The following is an 8183-nucleotide window of genomic DNA, read 5'->3' as shown; positions in this document are numbered from 1 at the left end:
CGAAAGAATGAACATGAGAAGGAACAAAGAAAAATGAAGAAAACCAAGAAAAGAAACAGAACAATGAGGAAAAACAAAGAAAGAAAGACAACAAATAAAAGACGAGTGAAAACCAAAAAAGAACAAAATGAAAAAGGAAAAAAGAGGAGAAAATCAATTAAATCCATGGAAAACCCAAGAAAAACAGTAAAAATCCCCCGAAGAAAACCACTAAAGAAACGAAAAGTCAAAGAAAGAAACCAAAAAAATTGAAAAACGAAAGAAAAATCAGATGAACCAGTACGTCACCGAGTGAGCAGGCTGAAGCTAGCGAAGCGAGCAAGCAACCTATGCTAATGGGCCAGCCCGATATGCGTGCAAGACCCTAGCTCTACAGCTCTCCAAGAACCCTAAGCAAGCAACACTACTAGACGGCATTGAATCGAGCTCGAATCACATCGATTAGCGGCGTTGTCGATGGCGGAACCGGAAGGCGATGAACGGAGCAGAGGAGAAGAGAGTGAGGAAGACGACTCATAGTACTCCGAAGGGAAGACGCTGAATGGGCAGACGAGATGAGTGGAGGAGGCGCCTCCACACCGCTAGTTAACTCCGGCAACAATGTCGTGGTGGCTGATGTCATCAGCAGGCGATCTCCGCTGAGCTCCTGTCGGCCCCGAGGGGATAGAACGTGGGTGGCAACAAAATGAAATGTGTGCGAGGAGACAAACTTAATATTGGTGAGCTGTCCTGTGGGTTAAATAGGGAAAACGGTAAGGGGGTTTGTGCAAAGGTGCATGCGACGACCGGGGTCTGGCCACTTGGCCGTCACCTGTCGCGTTGTGATAGGCTTAGGACTAAATTGTCAAAGCATGTACAGTCGGGCACTTCAAACCCGCCTTATACACCCGGGCGGGCTGCTCAGTCACGATTTTTCGATTCAGATGGACGCCTCAAACTGGTCTCAAACGCCCGGACTGATCGGCACCCCTCATATCTAGCCCAAATATGGGGTGGATACAAGAGCGCGTCCGTCACGTCGGACTTAGCCCACGTTGGCCCACCCGACCCCGCATATATTCGTCCCCATCCGCTTGCCAGACCAAACCCTAGCCACTTCACACTCCTCTCCCCTTCACTCCCTCCGCCACCCGAGCTCACCTCCGGTGATTTTCGGCCGTCTCCAGCATGGCGGGCAGCGGATCTGACTTCGACCAGTCCGGATCCGTCGATTGGAGTGTCATCCCGTGCGGGTTGGAGGAGGCTATGACAGTCCGCATTGCACTTCGCCGCTCCCGAGAAGACAGCGCCCGGCCGACGGACGGATTTGTCCGGTGCGACTCCATTGCGTCGGCTCAACGGGCTCTCGGGTCCTCTGGGGCTGGATCATGGCGGTCCTGGCAACCGGAAAATCTTTCCTTCCACATCACCGAGCGGGAAGACTATGAGTCCTACCGGGAACGGGCGGCCCGTCATGGGAAGGAGAAGATAATGGCCACCGAGGCCCGTAACATGGCGGAAATGGCAGCGGTGGAGGCGGTTGATGCGGCGGTGCGGGAGGTCGCGGAGGAGGAAGCGATCCGCGCCCGCATTGTGAAGAAATAGCAGCGGAGGAACACGCACGCCCTTGCCTGAGAGCGGAATCGTGCGGTCTGTGCCATGGCTGGACTGCCATCGAAGGAGGAGAAGGAGGACAACTCCGGCGACGAACAGATCCGGCTTGATCCCTATTACGTCTTCGACCGGTACTTTCGCGAGAAGGATGGCAAGAGCCCCGGGAAAGGCAAGGGCAGCCGTGGATGATCTCCACCATAGGCGAACATGCCAAATTCTGGTAGTCCGATGACATGTTTAGTGTAGTGTGATGGAGTAGCCGAACGATGTGTGTGCATCAACGTAGTTGCATGAGTTTGCATGGATTTGAGATATGATAATTGAGGTGTCCGAATGTGGATTGTATTATTTGAGGCGTGACCGGTTAGTGTCTGCGGGCGCGTCCGAGCGCGTCCGCAGGCGTTTGAGAAGCCGGATTTGTAAAGTCCGGCTGTAGATGCTCTCATATCTGAGACAAGTTTAAGGGCGGCGGGGTAAAGTTTTGCAACTTTTGAAGAAAATCATCACATTTTGTACAAGTTTTAGGACTTTGGGTGCTTTTAATTCCTCCAGAAGGTAGGCAATGCCGCACAAAATCTCAGGGGCATGTATGGTCCAAACCGGAATTTGTGAAGCCATTTACACAGATCTTCAAAATAGCTTGAATTCATCACAATTACTACTAACACTTATGCGTTCCTGTAGAAAAATTAGGTACTCGATCACTCTCAGTCACTACTCAGAGACATCCGAGATGCCCGGGGTGATGCAGTAATACGGTCGCGCCTAGCGTCAGCTTCAAACGTTTGATGTGTTGGCCTGATGATATTCCCAGCCAGGGTGTAGCAAGGGCTGGTATGATAATCTGGTGGTAAGTGTGTCTCTATGCATCCGCCCACGCTCCTGCGACGCGCCGCTCAGGTGCCCGCAGTGTGACGCCCGGGTAATCAAGTTACAGTAATTCCCCGTTAATGCTGTCACGTCACCTCGGTTACTGATAATAAACTAGCGATAATTCAAAACCGAAACAAATTCAAAATTTAATTAAAGGATAGAACAAAAGTTTTCAAATGTTAAAACCAAAATGTTCGGGTTGTGACAAATATTGCATAGGTAATTACAGTGAAGAACCCGTAATTAAGTAAAATATTTAAATGCACTATAGTTGGTAAAACAACGGCAAAAAACTTATTTAAATGCTTTTAAATACTTAACAAATATTAAACTAGTTCATTGGATCACCAAGTTTGTTGAGGAAGTGGCCTAAGTTAAAATGCTAATTTAGGAGTGGGCGTTATATTTTTGTATAAGGATTTGCTAACTAAAATAAATAAAACAGAAAGAAAAAATAAACAAAAGATGGAACAAAATAAAACCCCCCTCTCTCCCATGGGCCACGGCCCGACCGGCCACCCACCAGGCCGACCCACCCCAGGCCAATAACCCCCTCCAGGGGCACCGAAACCCTAACCCACCTCCACACGATCCCTACTCCTCCCTGTCGCCCCACTCCCCACTTCCCCCTCACCCGATCCCAATTCTGGATCGGGGCAACCGCGCACGGCCGTCCCCGCCCCCAGCGCTCACCGCCTCAATTCCGCCGCCGCCCGGAGACCCCGTCGTCGACCACCGCTGCCTGAAGTCTCCGCCGACGCCGTCATCGCCCAGCGTGCCTCGGCCCCCCTCCTCGTCCCGTGCCGAGGCCGCCATTCCTGCACAGCGCCATCGACCTTGTCGCCTTGCCGCACTCATCGCCGGTGACCCGGACGCCGCCCCTTTGTCGTCCTCCTCCCCGAGCCCACTGCCCTGTCCCTACGAACCTCCAGTGAGGCCCCCATCTTCTCCTCTTCCCCGCACCACGCTGGTAGCGGTCGCCGCGGACACTCCGCTCCCGTGCGCTCGCCGCAACCCCCTCGCGCACGCTCACCGCGGACGGGCCGCGCGCCGCTCCGCCTGGCCGCGCCCGTCGCCCCGCCCCGACGTGCCCCGCTTGCGTCGACTGCTCGCCGCGCACGCGTACACCCCCTGGAGCCCCTCGATGCTCCCTGGCCGCGCCAGCCCGCGCTGAAGCGCGGGCGCCTTCACACGCCCCGCGCTTGTTTCCGCCTCGGGGCCGCGATCTCCTCCCTCATGCCGCGCCTGGGTCATGTGCCCGCTCGCCCCGCCGCACTCTAGTCGTGCCAAGTCCACTGCCGCCCGGGGCCCTGCCGTGCTCCGGCGGCCGTTGCTCGCAACCGCGCCAGAACGGGCTTGCCCCGTTCGGGCTAGCGCCTGCACGCTCCAGCGCCCGTTAACCCAGCGCCCGCAAGGCCCCTCTGGGCCACTGACATGGGGGCCCACCCCAGAATGATTTTAAAATAAAATAAAAAATGAATTAATAAAATAAATGATAATTAATTAATTAATTAATTAAGTTAAAAAAAATCATGTTTAATTAATCTAATCAATTAGTTAAGTTAATTAAACCCTACTTAGACTAAACAGTCAATGATGAGCGGGACCCACCTGTCAGGTTGACCAGGTCAATGCTGACATCATGCTGACGTCAGCAAATACTATTCTGGATAATGTTGCTTTAAATAATTAAATAAATCCGAAAAATGATTTAAATCTTTTAAAATTAATATAAAATAAACCGTATCTCGGATGAAAAAACTTTGTACATGAAAGTTGCTCAGAACGATGAGACGAATCCGGATACGCAACCCTTTCGTCTGCCACGCATCCCTAGCGTAGCGAACACGCAACTTTCCCCCCTCTGGCTCCTCTGCCCGAAAAACGCGAAACACCGGGGATACTTTCCCGGATGTTTCCCCCCTTCACCGGTACCACCTCGTACCGCGTTAGGGCACACTTAGCATCACGCTTTGCCATGTCATGCATCATCATGCATTTGTTTGCATTATATTTATTGTTTCTCCCCCTCTTCTCTCGCTAGACACCGAGACCGACGCCGCTGCTACCCAGTACGACTACGGTGTTGACGACCCCTCTCTCTTGCCAGAGCAACCAGGCAAGCCCCCCTTGATCACCAGATATCGCCTACTCTCCTCTATACTGCTTGCGTTAGAGTAGTGTAGCATGTTACTGCTTCCCGTTAATCCTATTTTGATGCATAGCCCGTCCTTGCTACTACTGTTGTTACCTTTACCTGCAATCCTAATGCTTAGTATAGGATGCTAGTTTATCATCAGTGGCCATACTTTCTTGTCCGTCTGCCATGCTATACTATCGGGCCGTGATCACTCGGGAGGTGATCACGGGTATATACTTATACATAAATACATGCTATACAGTTGGTGGCTAAAGATGGGTCGGCTCGTAGGAGTACCCGCGAGTGATTCCGATGTTGGGGGCTGAAGGGGCAGGTGGCTCCATCCCGGTAGAGGTGGGCCTGAGTTCTCGAAGGCCCCCGATGGTTACACTGTGGCGAAGCGACAGGGCAGGTTGAGACAACCTAGAAGAGAGGTGGGCCTGGCCCTGGTCGGCGTCCGTGGTTATTTCAAAATAACACGCTTAACGAGATCTTGGTATTTGATCTGAGTCTGGCTACTGGCCTATACGCACTAACCATCTACGCGGGGACAGTTATGGGCACTCGACGTCGTGGTATCAGCCGAAGCCTTCGTGACGTCAGCGACTGAGTGGCGCGCGCCGGGTTGGACCGCGTAACGCAACTTCCTTTGTAATGGAGGTTGCTAGGTCTGCTCTCCGGCCGCGTTCGCAACGTGCAGGTGTGCAAAGGGCGATGGGCCCAGACCCCTACGCCATAGGATTTAGACCGGCGTGCTGACCTCTCTGTTGTGCCTAGGTAGGGCTGCAACGTGTTGATCTTCCGAGGCCGGGCATGACCCAGGAAAGTGTGTCCGGCCAAATGGGATCGAGCGTGTTGGGTTATGTGGTGCACCCCTGCAGGGAAGTTAATCTATTCAAATAGCCATGATCTTTGGTAACAGGACGACTTGAAGTTGTACCTTGACCTTATGACAACTAGAACCAGATACTTAATAAAACACACCCTTCCAAGTGCCAGATACAACCCGGTGGTCGCTCTCTAACAGGGCGACGAGGAGAGGATCGCCGGGTAGGGTTATGCTATGCGATGCTACTTGGAGGACTTCAGTCTACTCTCTTCTACATGCTGCAAGACGGAGGTTGCCAGAAGCGTAGTCTTCGACATGATTAGCTATCCCCCTCTTATTCTGGCATTCTGTAGTTCAGTCCACCGATATGGCCCTTTACACATATACCCATGCATATGTAGTGTAGCTCCTTGCTTGCGAGTACTTTGGATGAGTACTCACGGTTGCTTTCTCCTGCTTTTCCCCCTTTCCCTTCTACCTGGTTGTCGCAACCAGATGTTGGAACCCAGGAGCCAGACGCCACCGTTAACGACGACTACTACTACTCGGGAGGTGCCTACTACTACGTGCAGCCCGCTGACGACGACCAAGAGTAGTTTAGGAGGATCCCAGGCAGGAGGCCTGCGCCTCTTTCGATCTGTATCCCAGTTTGTGCTAGCCTTCTTAAGGCAAACTTGTTTAACTTATGTCTGTACTCAGATATTGTTGCTTCCGCTGACTCGTCTATGATCGAGCTCTTGTATTAGAGCCCTCGAGGCCCCTGGCTTGTAATATGATGCTTGTATGACTTATTTTATTTGTAGAGTTGTGTTGTGATATCTTCCCGTGAGTCCATGATCTTGATCGTACACATTTGCGTGTATGATTAGTGTATGATTGAATTAGGGGCGTCACAAGTTGGTATCAAAGCCGACTGCCTGTAGGAATCCCCTTTCCAAACTCCTTGGCCGAAGTTGAGTCTAGTCATTGCAAAACTTTTACTAACATGGCTGTGTGGCTTACGGCCCCACGTCGCCATTGGGTGGTATTAGAATCTTTTACTCCTCGATCTTTACTCTGGGACTCTAATCTCTCCCCTATTTGGGTTAAATGATTTTGCTAAAAGGACTAACTTTAGGTTCTCGAAGGACTTCCTCCCGGAGACCCCCTCACTTCAGATGACCGTCTGCTGCACCAGAAGAATTCGAAGATACTCTCCGATGTTCTCTTGAGACTTTAAGGCGTCGCTTTTGCAATTCCCTTCCATCGATAAACCCCTATGGATAACCACGTATACTCGCCATTCATACAATGTTTCCCAGTTGATCTTGTTATTACAAGATACCCCGAAATTCTCTTTGTTGTTCCGAGAATTCTTGGAGCTTACTGCCTTGTTGTTCTTTGTCACCTGAATACCCCTACGGATAATTCTCGCACTTACCGAGCATCCGCTCATCCCCAGTTGATTCAAGTATTTCACAAAAGTGTTCAAAATACCATTCGATCTTCCGAAAATCCTCAGGAGCCTTTTTGCTCCTGAAATTCTTGTTTACTTGCATTATGATTAATTTTAAGTCTGGTAATCTTATTGGCTTCCTTTGTTATTATCATTTTGAGTTCCTTGATTCAATATGTTGCGAATGCTCACGATCATCAGTAGAATACTAGAATTCTCCCTTTTGGATCAGACGTCATTTCTAGGTCTGAGCTGGTTCTCGCCAATCATATTGTCGTCAAATTGTGACCCTAAGACTATTCAACCTATCCATCCTTGATCAGAGCGTCTACTTCTGACCCTTCGATTTGGATTCATAATTCCTTTGCATTTATGCTTCGAATTATTCAGATGATTCTATAACCTGATGCATTTGCATTCTTTCCTTTTCTGGTTGGGTACCGATACTCACATCAGATCCTTTGTGGACCGTCAAGTCCTTTGTTGGATTATTATCTGACAGCGTCCTTCATATTCAAGAAGCCTGTGAGCTTTTCCTCGGATACATAATGCCTTTGGCAAATTGTATCCTCTGCTTTATCAAGCATGCTCTACTATCGAGCTTGTGTTATTATTCTTGAAATTTGTGGTATATACTCCTAAGATGCCCCGATGGGTTGAACCTATGCCTTCCCCAAACGGTATGAACCCGAAAGTTTTCGCGAGTCATACTCTTCTGTTGTTTCGCCAGATATAATTTCTACACTACAGCCTCATCAAAAGCTAGAAGTAAAATGAAAGGTTATGCATTGAAGAAGTGGGAGTCGACCTTGAGCCTTTGCATTCATGCCCATGGACCCGTTGTGGAACTTTTCATCAAAGCTTCTTGTAAATGATAATAATCCCCTTGTTATAAGTTCGTCCTGTATCTATGTTTGGTCCCTTGCAATCATGGTTCTGACCATATTTTCTCCTTAATACCATTTCTCGGACAAGTTGAAGTACTTGTCCTATGCAGATCATTGCACCTGTCCAACCTTTACTTTGATCTACTGTCGAGTATTACACTATGATATCTTGATAATGTCATGGAATTGCATAACTTCTTATGGGTTCTTCATTAACTGTTATATCTCACCGATTCCAATTTTTCTGGGTTCTGGGTTGTCGTCAACCGAGAACACCGATATGTGAACCGATTCCGCATTCCAGTTTGATAACCCTATTAATTTCGTTGCTTATGAGTTCAATAATGCTTCAAGTCATTCCTAGCCTGATGGGCTATACCATTATTGGGCTAATTTTTAACTGTGCTACCTGGTCCTTCTTCACGA

Source organism: Triticum urartu, chromosome 5 (assembly GCF_003073215.2).
Source record: "Triticum urartu cultivar G1812 chromosome 5, Tu2.1, whole genome shotgun sequence".
Taxonomy (NCBI): domain Eukaryota; kingdom Viridiplantae; phylum Streptophyta; class Magnoliopsida; order Poales; family Poaceae; genus Triticum; species Triticum urartu.
This window is presented reverse-complemented; position numbering follows the sequence as displayed.